This window comes from Schistocerca gregaria, chromosome 3, assembly GCF_023897955.1.
Source record: "Schistocerca gregaria isolate iqSchGreg1 chromosome 3, iqSchGreg1.2, whole genome shotgun sequence".
NCBI lineage: Eukaryota > Metazoa > Arthropoda > Insecta > Orthoptera > Acrididae > Schistocerca > Schistocerca gregaria.
The window spans coordinates 104468505-104495276 of NC_064922.1; positions in this window are offsets into that span (position 1 = coordinate 104468505).

Below are 26772 nucleotides of genomic sequence, written 5' to 3' on the forward strand. Positions count from 1 at the left end.
ATTTAAGCAGCTTTGCTACACTGATGATATGGGAACAAGAACGATATTTTCTGAATCCGTGTTGGTTATGTACCAATAAGTCATTTTCTTCAAGGTGATTCATAATGCTCGAGTACAGTATATGCTCCAAAATCCTACTGCAAATTGAGGTCAGTGATATGGGTCTGTAATCCAGGAATGTTATTGTCCACGAGCCATGGCCTCACAAATGCTGCTTTACGGCAATGTGCAATGTCGTGCTGCTACAAACAATCATCGTTCCCTAACCGTTTCTCCGAAGTACGTGGCACAAATGTATTCATATCCTTTCATATTTAAAATTTTCTTAAGTACGATAACGAGGCCACACCCCCATAACCTAAGATCAACTTCTTTGGACATCACTGTTGCCACCACACAATAATGCTCTGCAGACTTTCAGTGAAACCCAAACGTATCCATCGGACTGATGCACGGCAGAAAATGATTCATCACTCCAAATAATTTGTTTCCTGTCATCCGCTAGCTAGTGGTAACGCTCTTCGTGGCAGCCCGAGCGTTGCTTTGCGGTGACTACATGAATCCAAGATAATTTTCATTTATTGTTCCGTCTCAGCTGCACATTTTTAATTTGATTACATGTTTCAGTCACTCAGGGTCACCTTCAGATGTAAGAAGCTGCGTCACTACTCTGATATGAGGTTCTGAACAGACAAGACAGGTTGCTCATGCAACTACTTAGATCTGAAGATGCTCCTGAGTGACCGAAACATGTAACGTAATTATAAATGTGCAACTGAGACGGAACAATACATTGGAATTACCTTGAATACTGCTGATTCTCACGAGAAGAATATGTCGAATACAGTGACTACAAAAATGTATCGCTTACGAGGAGTCGCTCGACCGTTGTATCAAATACTTTTTAGCTCCCTATGCGCAGTCATTGTTCTAGCTGAACTCTTGGTGGCGCGTTGGAACACACAATTCCTGCTGACTGTTTCCTGCGATTTCTTAAACCATCTGCCGCAATGCTCGACGTGCTCTATCCTTCAGAACGTGAGTTCTGCTTGGTGTTCCTTCACGTTGCCATTCCGCTATCACTTCACCAACAGTTGCTTGGGCAGCTTCATAAAAGTTAAAATGCGTTTGGTGGATTTGTTACTCAGCTGACATCTCATGGTTAGCGCACATTAGCAGTCACTGAACTCTATTGACTGACGCATTCAGCTATTACCTCTTCTATACTGACAATACACGGCTCCCTGCCCCACTTTGCACTGGCGGTTCCGCCTTCCGTATCGCCCACCGGTGTCCAGGTATTTTTGATCAGATTTGTACGTTGATCTGTTGTCTTCTGGTTGGCTCTGGGCACTATGCGACTTAACTTCTGAGGCCATCGGTCGCCTAGCACTTAGAACTAATTAAACCTAACCAACCTAAAGACATCACACACATCGATGCCCGAGGCAGGATTTGAACCTGCGACCGTAGCAGCAGCGCGGTTCCAGACAGTAGCGCCCAGAACCGCACGGCCACTCCGGCCGGCTGTTGTCTTCTGTTTCAAGGGCTCTTAATATGCACTATGGGACCAAAAGTATTCGGAAACTCCCAAAAACATACATTTTGCATGTTAGGTGCATTGTGCTGTCCCCTATTGCCAGGTAGTCCATATCAGCGACCTCAGCAGTCATTATACATCGTGAGAGAGCAGAATGGGGTGCTCCGCGGAACTCGTGCACCACGAACGTGGTCAGGTGACTGGGTGTCACTTGTGTCATATCTGTACGCCAGATTTCCACATTCCTAAACATCCCTAGGTCCACTGTTTACGATGTGATAGTGAAGTGGAAACGTGAAGGGACACGTGCAACACAAAAGCATACAGGCCGACATTGTCTGTTGACTGACAGAGATCGCCGACAGCTGAGGAGGGTCGTAATGTGCAATACGCAGACATCTGTCCAGACCATCACACATGAACTCCAAACTGTGTCAGGATCCACTGCAAGTTTTATATTTAGGCGGGAGGTGACAATATTTAGATTTCATGGTCGAGCGGCTACTCATAAGCCACACATCACGCCGTTAAATGCCCCGCCTGGTGAAAGTCGCGTAAATATTGGACGATTGAACAGTGGAAAAACTTATGTGGAGTGACGAATCACGGTACACAGAATGGTGATCCGATGATAGGGTGTGGGTATGGCGAATGCCCTATGAACGTCATCTGGCAGCGTGTGTAGTGCCAACAGTAAAATTCGGAGGCGGTGGTGTTATGATGTGGTAGTGTTTTTCATGGAGGGGGCTTGCATTCCTTTTCTTTTTGCGTGGCACTATCACAGCACAGGCCTACATTGATGTTTTAAGCACCTTCTTGCTTCCCACTGTTGAAGAGCAATTCGGGGATGGCGACTGGATCTTTCAACACGATCGACCACCAGTTCGTAATGCACGCCCTGTGGAGGAGTGGTTACACGACAGTAACATCCTTGTAATGGACTGACCTGCACAGAGTCCTGAGCTGGATCCTACATAACACCTTTGGGATGTTTTGGAACACTGATTTCGTGCCAATCCTCACCAACCGACGTCGATACCTCTCCTCAGTCCAGTATTCCGAACAGAATAGGCTGCTATTCCCCAAGTAACCTTGCAGCACCTGGTTGAACGTATGCCTGCGAGAGTGGAAGCTGTCATCAAGTCTAAGGCTGGGCCAACACCATAATGAATTCCAGCATTACCGATGGGGTCATTTTCCGCCAGGTGTTCGAATACTTTTGATCACATAGTGTACATTTCGTTGTAGCTGTATGATAAGCTTTTCTAAGATATGTGAAATCCAGGGAAATTGGTGATTATCATTTCCCGTTTCTGTTCTTTCATTATTGACTTTCAAATGATCCATTGTGTTACATCCACATCTAAAGTCAATTTGACCTTTTGCCTGATTAAAGTTAAATGTACTTTTCCATTATGTTGGTGATCATATTAGTGAATATCTTGTTCATTACGGAGAATATTAACTTATCACATGCAATTTTCGTTGTTTGCCTTCCGATGAGAGGCGTCCTGTTTGATCGATGAATTTTGTCATTGCGAGAATATATTTATCTGTGTTGGAAGTGATCATCTAGTATTACGAAGACATGAAGAAACAAATACTTTGCGTTACCTCAGAAGCGACGTACATTAGGAAATATCCCAAAATATAATATGCATTGTGTAAGGAACCCTGTAATTCCGAAACAATTTTCATAATGATAGAATTTCCTTTTTCGAGCAAACCTATAATATTTTTCAGACAACTTCGCGTATTCTGATACCATACTAAACTTTGGAACTCACAGAGGAAGTTAAACCCTTGTCCATATTCACAAGACTAATTTATTATAAAGCAAAAACGTGAAAGCCTGAAAAAGACAGCAGATGCGTACAGGCCACAGAGAGACGTCCGGTGCTTGTCTCGTTAAAAAATGTCGCAGTCACTTAAACTTGTCTCTCTCTGTACCATTTTTATGTTTGTAAAAGAAAGAGGAAAAACGAGAGATATTTGACATTACTGCGAGAAAGAGGAATTCTGCAAATGTAGAGTACATGACTTCGGGGAGTTTATGCCAAAATGACGGACAGCTGGTGGAAATGCGGGAAGAAAAGTATGCACATAATTTATAAACGCTCTCCCGCGTGGCAGCAAAATTGAGGGGGGAGGTGACTTGGCAGCTAACACGGACCACATTTTACTGCTCAGTGGATTCGTGGCAGCGCGTTGCCCATCCAGCTCCCCGCTGGTGGGTTGCCCGATTCCCCCATCCCTTCTGAGAAACACCTCCAATAAAATAACTTCGTGATTGGCAGATGTATGAGACGGGGGCGGCGTTGCCGGCTGTAGCACCCCCTTCACGCCGTGTAGCCTGTCTCGCATAACAAAACAGGAAACACAGCGAGCACGTGGAGCCGTAGAAAGAACAGCGGTTTGGCTGACATCTGGCCCGTGCCGCCTGTCTCGCCGATACGTCAATCACAAAGTTATTTCAATCTAGGTGTAACAGTGGCGCACGAAACTCACTCCACCTTCGGCCATCGAACGGCTATTGAAATATTAAGTACACTGCTGGCATAAAAACTGCAAAAACATGGAGGCGGCATGAAGCAAACGTCAAAATGGCGTGCAGGGCAGAGTAGTTCGCTGTTTTCGGAAAATGTTCCTACGAAACTGTTTCAGTGAGCCCAGTACTGTCCGCAACTAAAAAGAATGCACGTGACAGGAATGAAGATGACACACTCTAAACAACAGTCTAGACCTGTTTCTTCATTTTTTCGATTCGGCGAATCCTTTCTGCTGTTCACTTTTACTGTGAAAAACCTGTTTTCTCCTTAAAATGTTTTTGTACAATATTCTGTAAACAGATTCTTTGTAGTAAAAACGACAATTATTTCAAATAACACTTATTTCGTTCAAAAAGCTATTTCAAAATTAACAAAAAACTTCTTAAATGAACTTGAATTTATTCAATATAATGAAACCGGATTTTGAAATTCAAATATTAATTAGATGAGTGGTAGTGGCTCTTATTTTCGCAGAAACACTTAATATTAGGCTTTAAGGATGAAAGCTGAATTTTTATCACAGGTTCAGGATCAAGTCATTTTGGGTATTTTTTGTCGACGCTTAACTTGAGAGCCCTCCTTCCCAATTTTGTGTGTAGTTACGAGTGGCAAATGCATTCACGACTCCTTTTGAAGTGCAGCAGAATTCCGCTAACAGCATTAATTTGAATTTTTCTTCCACCGACGAAACAGGTGTCTTAACGATAAACGCGTTTTTCATCTAAAGTTCATTTTTATGTTTAATCTGCTGTCCACTTGAAAAATACTGATTGAAAGCTTCATTTAAACTTCATAGGTGTGAATGACTTCTTTAATGAATGTTACTCCTAATTCAACATGTAACTCTTCCAAAACGCCTTTTATCATCAGAAAGGAACCAAACGCAATGGACCCCAAAGAAAGTGTACAAGTTTTTTCTTGAAACTTTGTGAATAGTAAATGCCTTTACTTGTTTGACCTTAAGAGTTAAATTAAGTTTATTTGTAAAACTGTAGCTTTAAGAGGCAATTTGAAGCAGCCTGTTTCCATCATATGTCGTCGTTTCAATCAGAAAACTTGTTCTATAAAGAAAAGACACTCCTAAGCCCCAAGTTCAAAAATACTGGTTATTATCTTTCCCCCTGACAACCATCTCACCTCAACATGTAAAAGAGCAGGTATATGTACACCTCTCATGTCCTCACAGAAGATTTTGAATAAACAAGATTTTAATGGCTGCGATTATGTAAAAAATGATTTACACAATCTCATCAAGAGAATTCTAATGACTGATTGATAATTTTTCTGGGTCAAGTGTCTGCCTATGGCTCATGCACTGGCTACTAGAACATATCCCGGCAAATATTTTTAATAAACAGTACAGCCCCTAGTTGTGTCACTCATTGCCTTTGCTCCATCGATACAGATATCAATGCAGTTGTCCCATGGTACTTTTTTCTCTTCAAGAAAAATACACTCCTGGAAATGGAAAAAAGAACACATTGACACCGGTGTGTCAGACCCACCATACTTGCTCCGGACACTGCGAGAGGGCTGTACAAGCAATGATCACACGCACGGCACAGCGGACACACCAGGAACCGCTGTGTTGGCCGTCGAATGGCGCTAGCTGCGCAGCATTTGTGCACCGCCGCCGTCAGTGTCAGCCAGTTTGCCGTGGCATACGGAGCTCCATCGCAGTCTTTAACACTGGTAGCATGCCGCGACAGCGTGCACGTGAACCGTATGTGCAGCTGACGGACTTTGAGCGAGGGCGTATAGTGGGCATGCGGGAGGCCGGGTGGAAGTACCGCCGAATTGCTCAACACGTGGGGCGTGAGGTCTCCACAGTACATCGATCTTGTCGCCAGTGGTCGGCGGAAGGTGCACGTGCCAGTCGACCTGGGACCGGACCGTAGCGACGCACGGATGCACGCCAAGACCGTAGGATCCTACGCAGTGCCGTAGGGGACCGCACCGCCACTTCCCAGCAAATTAGGGACACTGTTGCTCCTGGGGTATCGGCGAGGACCATTCGCAACCGTCTCCATGAAGCTGGGCTACGATCCCGCACACCGTTAGGCCGTCTTCCGCTCACGCCCCAACATCGTGCAGCCCGCCTCCAGTGGTGTCGCGACAGGCGTGAATGGAGGGACGAATGTAGACGTGTCGTCTTCAGCGATGAGAGTCGCTTCTGCCTTGGTGCCAATGATGGTCGTATGCGTGTTTGGCGCCGTGCAGGTGAGCGCCACAATCAGGACTGCATCCGACCGAGGCACACAGGGCCAACACCCGGCATCATGGTGTGGGGAGCGATCTCCTACACTGGTCGTACACCTCTGGTGATCGTCGAGGGGACACTGAATAGTGCACGGTACACCCAAACCGTCATCGAACTCATCGTTCTACTATTCCTAGACCGGCAAGGGAACTTGCTGTTCCAACAGGACAATGCACGTCCGCATGAATCCCGTGCCACCCAACGTGCTCTAGAAGGTGTAGGTCAACTACCCTGGCCAGCAAGATCTCCGGATCTGTCCCCCATTGAGCATGTTTGGGACTGGATGAAGCGTCGTCTCACGCAGTGTGCACGTCCAGCACGAACGCTGGTCCAACTGAGGCGCCAGGTGGAAATGGCATGGCAAGCCGTTCCACAGGACTACATCCAGCATCTCTACAACCGTCTCCATGGGTGAATAGCAGCCTGCATTGCTGCGAAAGGTGGATATACACTGCACTAGTGCCGACATTGTGCATGCTCTGTTGCCTGTGTCTATGTGCCTGTGGTTCTGTCAGTGTGATCATGTGATGTATCTGACCCCAGGAATGTGTCAATAAAGTTTCCCCTTCCTGGGACAATGAATTCACGGTGTTCTTATTTCAATTTCCAGGAGTGTAATTAACAGACTGAATGTATGAACCCGAGTAGTAGGTGTTTAAAGTGATTTACATAAGGAAAGATACTCCAGCAATATGTTTTCTAACTATTTGAATACTACGAGCTCGAGAGATTCATTAATTTGTAATGAAAACTTGCATGATGATGATGAAGTCCCATACTTCATGACAGAGTGGAGGGGAACGATGCGGGAGACCCACACCACCATCCTAGGCAAGGTCCTGGTGGAGGTGGTTTGCCATTGCCTTCCTTCGACCATAATAGGGATGAATGATGATGATGAAGACGACACAACAACACCCAGTCATCACGAGGTGGATGAAAATCCCTGATCCCGCTGGGAATCTAACCCACGACCCCGTGCTCAGGAAGCGAGAACGCCACCACGAGACCATGATACGCAGAAGAATAGCAAGTTTATTATTTACAATGGTTGCTAAAGCTGTGATGGGCTGAGCAAAAGTCTCATTCGCAAGTGGGATCTTAGCTAAATCTTTTGCTGATTTTTCACCCAGGGCATATTTTACCATCTCCATCACAGACGGTTTAATAAAGTATCCCACAAATAATTAGGCTTCTAACGCTTTACAAATCTAAGAAAACTAGGTTGCTCTTTAATTCACATTTTTGTCGTTTAACCATAACCGTATTTAATGTTTAGAGTTTGTCCAGCTTTCAAATGAAGAATTCAACATGAGCTTCCTGTGAACATATCCAAAATGACGAATATTTTAGCTGAAGCCATAAAGCTATTAGGGAGTTTCACTGTATATAACGCACTGGGAGTTACCATTATTGTTCAAGAATCCTAAAGATATATAGTATTCATAGACAAATATTTCCTAAGTTTGTTAGTAACTAATTTACGTTGCTACTGGCCATTAAAATTGCTACACCAAGAAGAAATGAAGATGATAAACGGGTATTCATTAGCCAAAGATATTGTACTAGAATTGACATGTGATTACACTGTGACACAATTTGAGTTCATAGATCCTGACAAATCAGTACCCAAAGCAAACACCTCTGGCAGTAATAACGGTCTTGATACAGCTGGGCATTGAGTCAAACAGAGCTTGGATGGCGTGTATAGGTACAGCTGCTCATGCAGCTTCAACACGATACCACAGTTCATCAAGAGGATTCACTGGCGTATTGTGACGAGCCACTTGCTCGGCAACCATTGACCAGACGTTTTCAGTTGGTAAGAGATCTGGAGAAAGTGCTGGCCAGGGCAGCAGTCGAACATTTTCTGTATCCAGAAAGGCCGTACAGGACCTGCAACATGCGGTCGTGCATTATCCTGCTGAAATGTAGAGTTTCGCAGGGATCGAATGAAGGGTACAGCCACGGGTCATAACACATCTGAAATGTAACGTCCACTGTTCAAAGTGCTGTCAATGCGAACAAGAGGTGACCGAGACCTGTAACCATTGGCACCCCATACCATCAAGCAGGGTGATACGCCAGTATGGCGATGACGAATACACGCTTCCAATGAGCGTTCACCGCGATGTCGCCAAACACGGATGCGACCATAATGGTGCTGTAAACAGAACCTGGATTCATCCGAAAAAATGATGTTTTGCCATTCGTGCACCCAGGTTCGTCGTTGAGTACACGATCGCACTCGCTCCTGTCTGTGATGCAGCGTCAAGGGTAACTTCAGCCGTGGTGTCCGAGCTGACAGTCCATTCTGCTGCAAACGTCTTCGAACTGTTCGTACAGATGGTTGTTGTCTTGCAAACGTCCCCATTTGTTGACTCAGGGATCGAGACGTGGCTGCACGATCCGTTACAGCCATGCGGATAAGATGCCTGTCACCTCGACTGCTACTGATACGAGGCCGTTGGGATCCAGCACGGCGTTCCTTATTACCCTCCTGAACCCACCGATTCCATATTCCGCTAACAGTCATCGGATCTCGACCACCGCGAACAGCAATGTCGCGATACGATAAACAGCAATCGCTATAGGCTACAATCCGACCTTTATCACAGTCGGAAACGTGATGGTGCGCATTTGTCTTCCTTACGCGGCATCACAACAACGTTTCACCAGGCAATGCCGGTCAACTGCTGTTTGTGTATGAGAAATCGGTTGCAAACTTTCCTCATGTCAGCACATGATAGGTGTCGCCACCGGCGCCAACCTTGTGTGAATGCTCTCAAAAGCTAATCATTTGCATATCACAGCATCTTCTTCCTTAGGTTAAATTTTGCTTCTGTAGCACGTCATCATCGTGGTGTAGCAATTTTAATGGCCAGTAGTGAATGTAGAAGCATTAACTGGTCTAACTTCTTTTGAGTGGGTTTCATTGGGATCACTGGAATTACTGTCATTATTATCTTTACCATAAGAGCTAGATTTTGAGCCTTAAGCAGATGAAAATAGTTCTGCAGCAGAAATCTTTAGAGTGCTGTTTTTAACCCTCCTCTTCATCCAACAACGAAATATCGAAAACGGTTTTAAACCAAATAGGAAGTGCTGCTATCCTTGACGACTGCATAAAGCTTACGCGGTTACTCCCTTTCATAAACTTGTTAACAGTGTGCATTTTCACTGGGGCTGACAAAAAAATTCTTTCCTTATGAGCCGATCTATCTATCGTCCAAAGATGCGTGACAGAAAGATGTTGGGTGTATGAAATGATTTCGAGGAACGCATCAAGAGAATTCTCATAATTGAGTAGTAATTTTTGTGGAGCAAGTGTCTGCCTATGGCTCATGCAGGGATGGTTAGTATTCATGGATATCACAGGAACGATTATTTGAAGCAAGAACTTTATATAGATGTGTGCCCTATTCGGAATGATTTCGAAGTTAGAAAACATTTAATGCACATTGTTATTTATTCTTTGTATTATTCAGTACACTGCTAGTCTTAGCATCAACGCATGTACAAGAGTAAGTAAACGCTACAACAGGCGGTTTAGAAAGTATCCCTTAAAAAGTTTTTTTAACACATTCGCCTCTAAGTATAATCGCACGTGTCACATTTCAGTAGTTGTACAGTTCACTATAAATGTTCGAATATCCCACCGTCAACAGAATGCATTTGTGCACTCATGGAAGGACGTGTTGTGTTCTTTGTCTGAGTTCCTCTGCACGGTCCCTAATGATTGCAGCAGCGCCTGTGATGCGACCAAGCAGTCTCATGCCGCGTACGGTCTATGCTGCATACTTTCAACACGTGTTACTGCTCCTCCACAGGTTGCGGAACTACACGTTCAGAAGAATAATGGGAACTTCGAAGAATACCTGTCTCACGCAATGTGTTAAGTCTGATAAACACTCTACGACCAGGAATTCGACGTGTAGGAAAGCGCCGACTGTATTCTTCGACAGCAGCAGGAGCAGTACCATTGCAGAAGCCGTAAATATAGACTGAGCTGACAAATGTCGTGGGATAATGATACGCACATATTCATCGTGTACACAGAGCATAAAAGGGCAGTGAATTAACGGATCTGTCATTTGTACTTAGGTGATCAATATTATGGTATTACCTCTCGCTATGTCCGCCCCGGTAGCTGAGTGGTCAGCGCGACAGATTGTCAGTCCAGTCAGGGACTGGGTGTTGTGTTGTCCTAAACATCATGATTTCATCCCCATCGACGCGCAAGTCGCCGAAGTGGCGTCAAATCGAAAGACTTGCACCAGGCGAACGGTCTACCCGACGGGAGGCCCTCGTCACACGACATTTCATTTACCTCTCGCTATGGATTACGCTGTGGCTGGGCCTTCGCCTAACGACCGAGAACAACACCGTCTGGATAGAGTTCTCAGTGCTAACAGACAAGCAACACTCCGCAAAACAACCACAGAAATCAATGTGGGACGTGCAACAAACGGATGCGTTAGGACAGTGTGGCCAAATTTTGCGTTATGGCCTCTGGCAGCAGACGACCGATGCGAATGTCTTTGCTAGCAGCTCGACATTACCTGCAGCGCTTCTCCTGGGGCCCTATTCTGTATCGTTAACACCGATCGGTGTAGTAGGTTAATCTTCGTAGTGACGTCATTTTCGGTTCTTTATCGAAATATCCTATTCGGTAAGCTTCTGAGACTTGTTGCCGAATGGCCCTCCCACTGACTTTACGACAATTGTACCGAGAGGCTTTGGATTTTGGTCTGGCCCCATCGATCGGTGAGCTGTGATTTATGTACACCAATAATTTGTTGTTTTAAGCGTATTTAGGGGTTTTAGCTTTGGATTTAGTGATTGTGTTACTAAAGAATCAGCAGAGGACGCGTCCAGTTCGAAAATGAGTTCGTAATAGACTACGTTCCTTTGTTAGAAATATGGTTAGGTTAGGTTGTTAATGTGAACGATTACATACAAAAAAAGTTTTCGGTCAATATTCTCTCAAAATACGTGTTATTTTTATGCAAATAAGAGTTTAAAGATCATTAAACATCAAGACATCGGCTCTGCTTACGTATATTACATGAGTGTGAACTGACGTTGCTAGTGACTTTGTGTACTTCTCCCCACAAATAGGTTAGTTAGTAATTACAGAAACGTGTTTACAACTTTCAAGTAACAATGGAAAGCAATTATGTGAATCCTGATATTGGAACCTTCCAAACTATCACGCATTTATGACTTACGCAGCACCATTTTGCAACGAAGTCAGCTTACGTTCCTGTACAAAATATTACAACAAATGAGCACTGTCTGTCTGTTGTTTGGTGTGGCCAAGTAATTAGCGCACGGGAATGAGATACGAAAAGTCATCGGTTCGAGCATGGGTATATGCAAAAAAAATTTTTTTTCCTCTTCATGTATACAACACGTTCTGAGGCATTGTTATTCGTGTAAGTGAAGATTTTTCTGCAATATTTGTTATTACTTACATCTAAGAGCGCACTTCCTCAGTAATGATTTCGTGATTTCTGTGTGTTTAAAATACGAATTATGAAATTGCTGTGAGTGAAACAACCGACCGTGACCTTTATATTGTTTTTAAGACTAAAATCGTTGACGTATCATATAGGGAAGTGGGCTACTTTTGATCTGTAGGAGCATGTTATAACCACATTCTGTTTATCTTCTTATTCTTTGAAACTCTCAGAATAAGTTTTTCGGGTGTTTTTCCACAATGTGGTACTACACACTATTCCTAACTCATTTCCCGAAACGTAAAATCTAAAACACGATTCAGTGTGAATGAGAATAAGATAACACAATGCGGCATTTACGACAATCTGCAGAATACAGTCAAATGCGCTATCGTTATTATGCATTCATGGAAACATGCTGTCAGAGTAACGGTAAAATTTTTTACGCATTTCAGCTGAGAATGATGGAAATGGATATACTGCGCCTGATACTGTTAAGGAGGAGGCAAGGGAGATGAAGGCGGGCATGTCAGCTCGAAAAATGCGGCGTCATGCGTTATGGCAACGTAAACGCAATTTTCGGTACTTGGAAGAATAGCGGGGCTGTGTCGTCTGCTGGTCGATTTGTGTTCGTGACGCTGTGGGCGCTGCACTGCGCATGCGCGGATCTGCGGCCGCTTGCTTTTGATTGGCTTGCGCGACGCGAACCGACAACAGCGATTCGGTTCTCTAGGCTCGAACGGTATTGCTATCGAAATGCATATTGAATAACGCAGGGACTATAATTCGAGTACTAGACCGTTCGGTGCTATTGAGTACAGAAACGATCGGCACAATGGCGGAAAGATACAGAATAGGCACCCTGGTCTTGTAACCATATCGGTCGGACCCTAGACAACTGGAAAACCGTGGCCTGGTCACATGAGCTCCGATTTCAGTCGGTGAGAGCTGACGGTAGGGTTCAAGGGTGGCACAGACCCCACCAAGCCATGGACCCAAGTTGTCAACAAGGCACTTTGCATGCTCGTAGTGACTCCATAATGGTAGGAGTTCTGTTTACGTGAAATAGATTGAGTCCTCTGGTTCAGATGAACCGATGACTGTCTGGAAATAGTTACGTTCGGCTACTTGGAGACAATTTTCAGCCTCCATGGACTTAATGTTCCCAAACAACGATGTCGTGTCACGAGGACACAGTTGTCCGCAATTGGTTTGATGAACATTCTGGACAATTAAAGTCAATGATTTGACCATCCAGATCGCCTGACAGGAATCCCATAGAAAATTTATGGCACATAATCGAGAGGTCATTTCACGCACAAAATTCTTCACCGACACTTTCGCAATTATAGATGGCCACAGAGGCAGCATGGTCCAATACTTCTGCACGGGATTTGCAACGATTTGTTGAATCGATGACAGTTGGAGTTGCTGCATTACGCCGGCCAGAAGTAGGTCCGACAGGATACAAGGAAGTACACCTGCCTTTGTCACCTCAGTGAACATCATACCTACATATTCAACATTATCGTAGATGTGTGGCATTCTAGACACTGCATGTACAAACACAGTTAACTGATACTTCTCTCTGAGAAACTCTCAATCCCTTGCACGACTTTACTCGCAACACAGAATGAAAAACTGTACGTTCAACGGGCTAGCTTAACCGCAGAAAGGCATAGCGAGCAAAGAGGTTCAAAGCAACGATGCAGAATAGACTAGAACAAAAGGTCAAAGAGGTTGGGTAAGTAACTCAAATAGTTGCACGCCGACAGCCTAAAAATAAGTGCACATTAAGTGTGTTCTATCTAGGAAACTATTCGCCACAGTTTTAGCTTCAAATGAGCATTATTGTCGTATGCCTGAACACTGACCATTCCTCCTAGGGCACGCTGTATTAAGCCGGGAGGAAAGGAACATGGTTCAAAATGGTTCAAATGGCTCTGAGTACTATGGGACTTAACTTCTGAAGTCATCAGTCCCCTAGAACTTAGAACTACTTAAACCTAACTAAGCTAAGGACATCACACACATCCATGCCTGAGGCAGGATTCGAACCTGCGACCGTAGCGGTCGAGCGGGTCCAAACTGAAGCGCCTAGAACCGCTCGGCCACTCCGGCCGGCGAATGGTACATGGTTAGAGGGGTGACAGTATTAATGATTGTGAACAAAGAACTTCAAATGAACATATGCACATACATTAACTGTATCCAACATACAGCTGTTTGAAAATCATGGGCGTCAGCCACGTGTTCTTTCTCACGGAGCCTGATCGGCCCAACAGCACGAGGAGAATAGCTGGCGGGGCACCGTGAAGCGGAGCACAAGAGCAGAACAGGTAATATACACTCCTGGAAATTGAAATAAGAACACCGTGAATTCATTGTCCCAGGAAGGGGAAACTTTATTGACACATTCCTGGGGTCAGATACATCACATGATCACACTGACAGAACCACAGGCACATAGACTCAGGCAACAGAGCATGCACAATGTCGGCACTAGTACAGTGTATATCCACCTTTCGCAGCAATGCAGGCTGCTATTCTCCCATGGAGACGATCGTAGAGATGCTGGATGTAGTCCTGTGGAACGGCTTGCCATGCCATTTCCACCTGGCGGCTCAGTTGGACCAGCGTTCGTGCTGGACGTGCAGACCGCGTGAGACGACGCTTCATCCAGTCCCAAACATGCTCAATGGGGGACAGATCCGGAGATCTTGCTGGCCAGGGTAGTTGACTTACACCTTCTAGAGCACGTTGGGTGGCACGGGATACATGCGGACGTGCATTGTCCTGTTGGAACAGCTAGTTCCCTTGCCGGTCTAGGAATGGTAGAACGATGGCTTCGATGACGGTTTGGATGTACCGTGCACTATTCAGTGTCCCCTCGACGATCACCAGAGGTGTACGGCCAGTGTAGGAGATCGCTCCCCACACCATGATGCCGGGTGTTGGCCCTGTGTGCCTCGGTCGGATGCAGTCCTGATTGTGGCGCTCACCTGCACGGCGCCAAACACGCATACGACCATCATTGGCACCAAGGCAGAAGCAACTCTCATCGCTGAAGACGACATGTCTCCATTCGTCCCTCCATTCACGCCTGTCGCGACACCACTGGAGGCGGGCTGCACGATGTTGGGGCGTGAGCGGAAGACGGCCTAACGGTGTGCGGGACCGTAGCCCAGCTTCATGGAGACGGTTGCGAATGGTCCTCGCCGATACCCCAGGAGCAACAGTGTCCCTAATTTGCTGGGAAGTGGCGGTGCGGTCCCCTACGGCACTGCGTAGGATCCTACGGTCTTGGCGTGCATCCGTGCGTCGCTGCGGTCCGGTCCCAGGTCGACGGGCACGTGCACCTTCCGCCGACCACTGGCGACAACATCGATGTACTGTGGAGACCTCACGCCCCACGTGTTGAGCAATTCGGCGGTACGTCCACCCAGCATCCCGCATGCCCACTATACGGCCTCGCTCAAAGTCCGTCAACTGCACATACGGTTCACGTCCACGCTCTCGTGGCATGCTACCAGTGTTAAAGACTGCCATAGAGCTCCGTATGCCACGGCAAACTGGCTGACACTGACGGCGGCGGTGCACAAATGCTGCGCAGCTAGCACCATTCGACGGCCAATACCGCGGTTCCTGGTGTGTCCGCAATGCCGTGCGTGTGATCATTGCTTGTACAGCCCTCTCGCAGTGTCCGGAGCAAGTATGGTGGGTCTGACACACCGGTGTCAATGTGTTCTTTTTTCCATTTCCAGGAGCGTACGCAGCTCCGGCCTTGGTACGATCAGCCTTGCAGTTTACAGAAGTAAGACGGATGGAGGTAGACCCATTGAGCATCGCAGCACACTCTCGCGTTATTTCTGTGATTAGAAACTGATGGAAAGTAGTTGATGTAGAATCTTATGCTCTCTTTCAGTTAAGGGGAAGTGTCAATGCGATTGGTCGGTTTTATAGTTGTAGATTCGTTCAATTGGCTCTAAGTACTATGGGACTTAACATCTGAAGCCATCAGTCCCATAGAACTTAAACCTAACTAAGCTAAGGACATCACACACATCCATGCCCGAGGCAGGATTCGAACCTGCGACCGTAGCGGTCGCGCGGTACCAGATTGAAGCGCCTAGAACCGCTCGGCCACAGCGGTGGGCTTCCCATCATCCACGTACTGCTTCCCACTGAGTACATCCTTCACTGGACCGAACAGGCGGAAGCCGGAAGGTATGGACAGTTAAATGAAGTTTCGTGAGCTCGAGTCGGGTGCACAGATTTGTGCTGTGATCGAGAAGGAGAAGTTCGTTTGCGTTTTTGTGTCGATGAACACTCTGAAATCGTTTCTTCAATTTCCTGAAGGTAGCACAATACGCTTCAGAGTTTATCGTTGCACCGTGAAGGAGGACATCAAACAGAATAACCCCTTCATCGTCCCAGAAGGTCGTCGCCTTGACGTCACCCGGCTGACGGTGCGGCTTTGAACTTTCCTTGACAGGAGAGCTGGTCTGATGTCGCTCCATTGATTGTCGTTTTGTTTCCGGTTCTATGAGAGAAACCCATGTTCCATCACCTGTGACGGTATTCGACAGCAAATTGTCACGATCAGCCTCGTAACGCGCAAGCAGTTCCGCACAGATGATTCTCCGTTGTTCTTTATGGTCTCCTGTTAGGCGGCAAGGAACACAGGGCACACATACTTTTGAATACCCCAACTGGTGGACGAGTGTATCAGCACTGCCAACAGAGACGTCCATTTCTGCAGCGAAATGTTTGATTGAGATCCGTGCATCACCTCGAATGAGAGTGTCCGCACACCCGAGCCTTGCAGGAGTCACATCAGTGTGTGGTCGGCCGGCACCGACAGGTTTGCACGACCTTAGGCTAAGCGCAGACTGAGACGCGCACAGCACGTGAGACGCGACACGACACTACAGGGCGACGTGCACTATCCACATACGTCACGCGGGTCCAGCGCATACTGAGATACGTACACGTATTTGCACGCGCCGGTTGACGACGCTCTGCGCTGACAGAAACGAAGCGCGCGCACACTGTAATCTTTCTCAAACCATTTTACAGAAACTAGACAGCAAAAATATTTCATTATTACCTTGCTTGTAGCGTTATACAGGGTGTTACAAAAAGGTACGGGCAAACTTTCAGGAAACATTCCTCACACACAAATAAAGAAAAGATGTTATGTGGACGTGTCCGGAAACGCCTACTTTCCATGTTAGAGCTTATTTTATTACTTTTCTTCAAATCACATTAGTCATGCAATGGAAACACACAGCAACAGAACGTACCAGCGTGACTTCAAACACTTTGTTACAGGAAACGTTCAAAATGTCGTCCGTTAGCGAGGATACATGCATCCACCCTCCATCGCATGGAATCCCTGATGCGCTGATGCAGCCCTGGAGAATGGCGTATTGTATCACAGCCGTCCACGAGCACGAAGAGTCTCTACATTTGGTACCGAGGTTGCGTAGACAAGAGCTTTCAAATGCCCCCATAAATGAAAGTCAAGAGGGTTGAAGTCAGGAGAGCGTGGAGGCCATGGAATTGGTCCGCCTCTACCAATTCATCGGTCACCGAATCTGTTGTTGAGAAGTGTACGAACACTTCGACTGAAATGTGCAGGAGCTCCATCGTGCATGAACCACGTGGTGTGTCGTACTTGTAAAGGCACATGTTATAGCGGCACAGGTAGAGTATCCCGTAAAAAATCATGATAACGTGCTCCATTGAGCGTAGGTGGAAGAACATGGGGCCCAATCAAGACATCACCAACAATGCCTGCCCAAGCGTTCACAGAAAATCTGTTGGTGACGCGATTGCACAATTGCGTGCGGATTCTCGTCGGCCCACACATGTTGATTGTGAAAATTTACAATTTTATCAAGTTGGAATGAAGCCTCATTCGTAAAGAGAACATTTGCACTGAAATGAGGATTGACACATTGTTGGATGAACCATTCGCAGAAGTGTACCCGTGGAGGCCAATCAGCTGCTGATAGTGGCTGCACACGCTGTACGTGGTACGGAAACAACTGGTTCTCCCGTAGCACTCTCCATACGGTGACGTGCTCAACGTTACCTTGTACAGCAGCAACTTCTCTGACGCTGACATTAGGGTTATCGTCAACTGCACGAAGAACTGCCTCGTCCAGTGCAGGTGTCCTCGTCGCTGTAGGTCTTCGCCGGCCGCGGTGGTCTCGTGGTTAAGGCGCTCAGTCCGGAACCGCGCGACTGCTACGGTCGCAGGTTCGAATCCTGCCTCAGGCATGGATGTGTGTGATGTCCTTAGGTTAGTTAGGTTTAAGTAGTTCTAAGTTCTAGGGGACTGATGACCACAGATGTTAAGTCCCATAGTGCTCAGAGCCATTTGAACCTGTAGGTCTTCCCAGTCGCGAGTCATATGCTGGAATGTTCCGTGCTCCCTAAGACACCGATCAATTGCTTCGAACATCTTCCTGTCGTGACACCGTCGTTCTGGAAATCTGTCTCGATACAAACGTACCGCGCCACGGCTATTGCCCCGTGCTAATTCATACATCAAATGGGCATCTGCCAACTCCGCATTTGTAAACATTGCACTGACTGCAAAACCAGGTTCGTGATGAACACTAACCTGTTGATGCTACGTACTGATGTGCTTGATGCTAGTACTGTTGCCCGCATCTCGTGGTGATGCGGTAGCGTTCTCGCTTCACACGCCTGGGTCCCCGGGTTTGATTCCCGGCGGGGTCAGGGATTTTCTCTGCCTCGTGATGGCCGGGTGTTGTGTGATGTCCTTAGGTTAGTTAGGTTTAAGTAGTTCTAAGTTCAAGGGGACTGATGACCTCAGAACATCACAAACATCCAGACCCGAGGCAGGATGCGAACCTGCGACCGTAACGGTATCACGGCTCCAGACTCTAGCGCCTAAAACCACACGGCCGCTCCAGCCGGCTTTTTCAGTCCAGTGATTGTAATTTTTCAAGTGTTATCGACAGCTAGCGAAACAAGAGTTATCTAGTATAAAAATAAACATGAAATTTCTTCTCTTATGTTACTGCCAACCGACTCTACGAGGTTTATCGTAAGCTATTGATCTCTGTGATTGCCAGTTACTTGTTTAATGAGGCACTCTGTTTCAGAGTTTCTGTCGAAATAGCTGCTGTGAGATGAGTTTGTAAAAATTACACAGTGTTTTGACAAAGGAAGTACAATTTAACCTGTCAACAAATGTCGCCGTTACTCGTATATGGTGACGCCTCTTTGAATGAAAAAGTTAACGACTCACACCAAAAATAATGGAATTTTGCTTGAATCCCCGTAACCCATTGTACTTTTAACACTGAGCGTCTGGAATGGAAACTTACCATTTATTCCTTCTCTTGATCTGAGCAGTATTAAAATAATGGCGAGCGTACCTTCAGGCAGAATGATACGCACATGCCAGGTACTGGTTACCCAACTAGGGCTTAAGTGTGATCGCGAATAAAGTAGTTGTCACAGAAAAATAAACAATTGATCTGTCGCACAACACAATGGTCAGTGTATTGTCAGCAGCGGAAGATAATTCGCGCGACAGGAATGCAGAAGCCAGCCATGTGTGCTTTGTAAGCTGGAGTTCGAAAAACATTGTCATGAAAGTAGCAGTACATTTCAACAAATTAAATATATTTAATCACCACACTCTTTTACAATATTCCTTCTTTCGTAATAATACCCACCAGTTTTTTCATTTGTGTAGCTTGTTGTATAATTAGTTTATGAATGCTGCTAATGTATATGCAACAGCTGGAATGCTTTCTCTCATCACGGCGGGCCAATAAAACATTGTTATTTGAGACTGCTTTTTAATAGTTTCTAGCTTGCACTGGAAATGAGATGTCCACATGTACATAGTATAATGTCTCTTACTACATCCATATCCAAGTAACGATAGTGAAACTTATGTACTTCATATCTTGGACGCTTTTTACCAGAAACACAAAGAGGTCATATCTGTCGAAATTACGTCTTTTCGACTTTTTGCAGCAGATCGTAGAGGTACGCCAGCATAACAGGCAGCACGTAGAAAGCCTTGTTTTACTTTCCTGCCTTGCTTCTAAATCAAATGATTTTATAATATTCCTTACTTTCTTATTCGCTACCGTCACGATGAATCGTCGGTCCTTTCACATGATCTGGAAACCTTGTGGAGGCAGAAGATGTAATTCCAGTGGCTAATGGCTCATCAGTTATTGATCTGTGAATTGTACTTGACAAAAGAATAAACAAAACAAAGAAGTATACAGATATACGTAACTGAAAACTATTATGTACTAACGAAAAGAGATGGAGCGCTTTATCGGCGAAAAACGAGAAAAAAAACACTACTCAGTGACGATAAAATTCAGTATACCTTAAGGCTGATTTTTTGGATGGGCAATATTTCCGGTCCCTATATGCGTACGGCAGGACTGCCTTCCCGCTCCCCGCCTCACCCACGTGACGCGCGGCGCGAGAAACTGTACCTCAACCACAACGCCGCGCGACCTGGCGCAGGCGCGCGTCGCGTCCCAGTCGCGTCGCGTCCCAGTTTAGGTCATTTCACACCGGCGTAGCGTATCTCGAGCTACGTGTTCGGAAAGACGTCGCAGACGTATCTTGTAATGTAATCAAATGGGGCATTTCAGACTGACGCAGATGGCGTCGCGTCCAGCCGAGATACGTAATACGCGTATCTCCAGCTATGCTTGCACACGTAGCGTCGCTGCGTATCTTGGCTCGCGCATGCGCACTACACTGCACTGCAAGCCACGTGCTCTTATGCTGAGCACCTCTATTACTGCGTGTTTGTGTGTTTATTGTGCAAAATGTCCGCATTAATTGACCAAGTGCAAAAGTATCCAGTGCTGTGGGACTACTCGAAATTGGAATATAGAGATGCTAACTTGCGTGACTTAGCTTGGGAATAAATTTCGGAAGTTTTAAGGAAGCCAAGTAAGAATGAAAATTTCTTTTCGTCCAGTATTTAGGTGTAAGTAAGACTGCAGTATTAAGTCCTTATTACGGCTGTACAACTTTCTTTTCCTTGTTATAAAAGTATTATTTGGTATGTTCGTATTCTCCTCAATTTTAGTTACTAAGAAAAAGCTATTCTTCAAATAAGCAGTCAGATCCGGATAATGTGGCCACTACTAGTTCTTCTCTACTAAAATAAACAATACTTCTCTATATATCGATATACTTCTTAATCTATGCCATTCTCCTGGCTAAATGACTGAAAGTAACATGCCGTGTACAATTCAATTAGTATCGTGTATCGTGATTTTTTTTTATCTGAAAAGCTGCAAAAACCTTGTTTATAAAATCCACAGGGTATATAGAAGTTGATGTTGAAATTAGAAGGTGACCATTATTAGTTACTCTTTCCCTCTATTAGATGCTAATGAACAGTAAAATAAAAATAAGATAACAATATCATATTTCGTCTATGATGGACTAAATCAGGAATGTGTGACCGTTTTTGATAACAAAGACACATTGAAATAAACTTTTCTGTGTTGGTCACATTGTTTTTTTTCTACGACGCGTATCGAGGGTTTGCACCCTCTTCTTCTGGTGTTTACTATTTGCAAACAATTTGTCTTTGCCAATAAAAATAATCATCAAACATTATAATTACGTATTAATTAGTGTTTATTTGCAGAAAGTAGTCACAATAACATACTGACAAAACTGTTACAATAATCTTAATGAAACAATAATCTTAATGAAAGTTTGTGGAGTATTAAACGAATGCTTATTTTTCATAGTGCATTGTAGTTACGTGTTAGCCGCCACTGCCAAGGCACGCTTCCTTCAAGAGAGTTAAAGAAATTGACAAAGTGGTTTCTTATTGCGGCGTTCTCCTTTGTAGCTGCGGCAGCAGTTTTTTCAAGAGGTTTCCAGCATGTACTGTAGGCGACCAAAATTTCTTCTGGTGACCCAACTGTTGTAATGTCACATTTATTGCACAGATAGTTGTGTAGTATTACTGTGGCTTTTATTACTTTATGTACAGTGTCAAGGTTGCACTGCAATGGCCGAAAGTACAATCTCCACCGTTAGGCAAGTATGCCGAAAACGTTTTCAACAACACGTCTGCACCGACTCACTCTGTAGTAAACTCTCTTCTCATCGTTAAGATTTCTGCGTGGGTACGGACGAATCATGTACCGCTGCAGGGGGAAACCCTCGTCTCCCACGATAACATATGGAACAGGGGATCCTCCTGGTACTAGTGGTTCGTCCTTTGGCACCCCAAGGCTGTAGGTAGACAGTCTTTTCCCAAGTGTGCTATTTGAAAATATGATGGAATCACATTCCTTTCCGTATGAGCCCACGTCTACGGTTATGAACTTATAGTTAGCATCTACCAAACCCAACAACACTGTAGAGTAGTATTTTTTTGTAATTGTAGAAAGAAGATCCAGATGCAGGTGGTGCCTGAATTCTGACGTGTTTTCCATCTATTGCACCGATGCAGTGAGGGAAATTCCACCTGTCGTGAAATCCCGCAGCAACGTTCCTCCAGAAATCTTCAGTGGGTGTTGGCATGTACAACGGTTGCATTGTACGCCACAAAGCGTCACACACTTGGTTTACGATCGACGATACAGTACTAATGCCGACTCTGTATCTGAAGCTTATAGTAGTGTATGAGTCTCCAGTAGCGAGATACCTGAAACAAAATTGTTGTTACAGAGGCTGTTGTAAAAACGGACTGGAAAAAAACTGAGATGCCCATAGGAATGCCCTCAAAAGAAGAGAGACAAAAAGTGGTCAAGTTGCAGCAAACTCAAAAAAGTGGAAGTACGAGAAAGAAATGGAATTTTTACTTTCCGTATTGCCAGCTCACAGCCTGTAAGTGTTCTTTTGAATTGAAATTTTGCCCTGGTGGGAACTTTATAAATAAATAACTGAAACTCATTCCTCTGGTGAGAGTAATTTTTTTATTTGTTTGTTGAAATTAATTTTTTCAGACACGACAGTAATACTCCTGATATGGATGACACGCAAGTTCCTGAAAATCAAATAAACGATGATAGCATTGTTACTGCTGAAGCTCCTGCTGCTCCTGATGATGATGAATTTTCCAACTCTGATCACGATGTCAACACAGTCCGGAACAAACCCAAAGGAGTCGACAAAATTCTGAATTTTCTGAAAAATAAAGAGAAAAACAAACCTGTTCGCTTTGTCCCTGCCTCGAAGGTTACAAAACAGAGTAAAGAGAGAAGTTTTAGAGGCAGTAAATCGAGCTGAAGATGAACATGATTCACTGATGAGTCTAATAACACCGGCAGTGCGTCAAACTAGCTCTCCACTGGTGTCTCCAAGTACCTCCTCTGACAGCTCAACATGGCCAGGTGGTAACTATTCAAACCAGCCCACGATCCTTCACCATCAAAATGAAACATCACTTACAGAAAGTGGATCATTACTTCGATCACTGCAAGAAGATACAGATGTTGATTTGTTAGCGGAAAACTATTCAGGACAAGCAATTGAAGACAATCTTCAAATACTTTAAGCACAAACCTCATTAACTTTAAACTCAAACAAAATATATCTTATGCTGATTTCTTTTTGTGGCTGTGGCTGGTTAATATATGTCGATCATCTTTTACATTTTGTCTTATCACGGCAGCTAACAAACATACTTGTGTAATATTACTGTAATGAAGATATATTTTTACTCCATTTCCTACGACCTTATACTAGCAGGCTACGTTTCTATTTTGACATTATGGGAAAGGAATTGTTACCTTAGACAAATAGCTAGCCGTTCCTCAGGAGGTATTGATTTTCTGTAATTTGTGTCCTGTTTCTTAATGTCACTGCCAGTGAGGGCTAAAACTTCATTGAACTGGTCTTCATTAAGCCTGAAGTAACTTCTAAACTTTTCATCGTCAAGCTGTAAATCTTGCATTAGGTGGTGGTATTCGCCATACACTGTTCTTCTAACATTTATCGGATGAACCCAATTCGATTTATTTGACACTGAATACAACAACAACAGTTCATCATCACTATCGCTACTTGAACTACAGTCCATCCACGGCACACTGAAGTTGATGTCTGGCTCACACCACGGCACACTGAACGCCATTTCTGATAACATGCACAAACTGTACTCACGTTAGCACACCATCTCAACAACTGAGCAAATACGAAGATGGGATAGAAAACGTAGCTCATAATACGTAGCTTTCGGTTTGAAGGGTACGTATCTCTAGTCAGGATACGTGCTACGTACTGCGACGTCTTCCGAAGACGTAGCGCGAGATACGCTACGCCGGTGTGAAATGACCTTTTGCGAGGTCCCATTTGAACCTGTGATGTTAGAAAAACGCGCGCTGCGCTGGATCGCCCCACACGCGCTATACGCGTCTCAATATGAGCCTAGCCCCGGTTCGCGTGGGGTTCGAGCGTGTACCCCCCGTCGGAGGTTCGAGTCCTCCGTCGGGCATAGGTGTGTGTGTTGTCCTTAGCGTAGGCTAGTTTAAGTTAGATTAAGTTGTGTGTAAGCCTATGGGCCGATGAACTCAGCAGTTTGGTCCCATAGGAACTTACCACTAAAATTTCTGAGGTCGCTTCCCAACTCCTTCGACCATGGCGTAGTAGCGGTGATAAATCTAATAAATGGGACATTTCTAGGCGTGAAAGTGAGCGTTTTATGAAAAGTAAAGCCCGGCCGGAGTCGCCGCGCCGTTCTGGGAACTTCAGGCTGGAATCGCGCGACCGCTACGGTCGCAGGTTCGAATCCTGCCTCGGGCATGGATGTGTGTGATATCCTTAGGTTAGTTAGGTTTAAGTAGTTCTAAGTTCTAGGGGACTGATGACCTCAGATGTTAAGTCCCATAGTGCTCAGAGCCATTTGAATCATTTTTGAAAAGTAAAAGAGCATGAGACAAATAAAACTGTATTTTAGACTCCTCTATATTTCTGACACATTCACATCTTAAGACACAACTGAGTTCGGTCTACATTGGTCATCTTCAGATATTACGTCATAGGTGTCACTTTCTGAACAAAGCGTTCATTACGTTTGTTGTAGTAAAATGAGATTGTGTCAAAAATGAAAGGAACTTAGCAAGTACTAAGTGATACTCCTTTGAAGCCTTCCTGTTGGCTCCGCTACGTGGATGAAAAATTTGTCGTATGGACACCCTGCGAAAAGGAGCTTCATGAGTTCCACAAATGGAATTCACCCCAAAAACAACTTAATCTCGGAAGCTGAGAGTGATGTTGGTCTCCCATTCCTAGATGTGTAGGTATATGTAAGATCTGACAGCACTTTAGTACACACAGTGTGTAGAAACCCTACTAACACAAGTAGATATTTAAATGCAACTTCGTACCACTTTCCAGCCAAGAAGCAAGCAGTGCTCTGTACTCTGTCTTCATGTCCCTTCCGAATCAGCGATGACAACAGCTTGGAATCCAAGCTGGTTTCTTGAAGAAGACAACGAATGACAATGGTTACGACAGTTGGTCCATACACAAGGCTTTTAAGCGAAATATTAGTCACGCCGATAAAAAGAATGAGGAACCGCCTTCTCACTCTGTGAAGTTCGGTTTGCCTCTGGGGTCACTGATCGCATAAGCAAATTTGTAAGGATAAATTGTATTCAAACCACGTTCTTCAGTCAAAACAAAGCTAAAGGCTTTTTCCGACAGAAAACGGATGCTCCTGTTTGCCTCCATACTGCGGGCGTCTATGAAATGATGTGTGGCTGCAGCAAAATGTGTATAGGACTATTAAAGAACGTTCGCAGCTCGTGGTCGTGCGGTAGCGTTCTCGCTTCCCGCGCCCGGATTCCCGGGTTCGATTCCCGGTGGGGTCAGGGATTTTCTCTGCCTCGTGATGACTGGGTGTTGTGTGATGTTCTTAGGTTAGTTAGGTTAAGTAGTTATAAGTTCAAGGAGACTGATGACCATGAATGTGAAGTCCCATAGTGCTCAGAGCCATTTGAACCATTTTTGTTGTTGTTAAAGAACGCCGCACACGGCCGGAACTATGTATGAAATCGGCGGTAGCGGAACATCACTAGAACTATGGCCTTGACATCTATTTAGACAACGTACGTGTGTTGCTTAAGGAAACCGAAATTTTAAGAGGGAGAGGCGCGATTGATATTTCTACGATCGCACATAACTTTAGTAGAGAGAACGGCTATAACAGCCTTCCCTCATCGTGGCTCCTTGCCACCAAGGAAGTGAATACGCGGCCGCGGCATGCGAGCAATACAAACAAGGCCCTGGAAGCCACCTCTGCGGGCAATAATATTTTGAAGAAACATTCCCCCTCTCGTGCTCTCCCCGTTTCCCTTCGAGGCAGTGATGTGGAACCACTATTAACATCAGAAGAAATTTTAACCAATAGCTCTTCTCCAACATAAGTGCGGGAAAAATCACCTTTGGTCCCGGCGGAGGTTCGAGTCCTCCCTCGGGCATGGGTGTGTGTGTTTGTCCTTAGGATAATTTAGGTTAAGTAGTGTGTAAGCTTAGGGACTGATGACCTAAGCAGTTATGTCCCATAAGATTTCACACACTTTAGAACAAGGACACCAGTGATAACCCAAGATATTTACGCAGCAATCCCACTTCTCCGACACAAGCGCGGGAAAACTCCCCTTTGTAAGAGAAGACGACACTGGTCTCGTGACAGTGTTCAATCTACAGTGGACATCACAAGGTCCTGAAGAAGACTCAAGCGGAGGGATCAAAAGGTTGATTCTTTCAAGAAATATGACACGGCCTAACAACGCAGAAGATTTTAAATTCAGTGACAATGGCCACGAAAGCCTTCAGACTTATATGAAAGTTTCTGACTTTACTCGTCTTCTTCTAACACTTCTAGCTGTATGGGCACACCCAGTAAAACGTCTCCATCCCCGCTGCTGCGGACATTTGCACGCAGAGGGCTGCTTTGGCGAG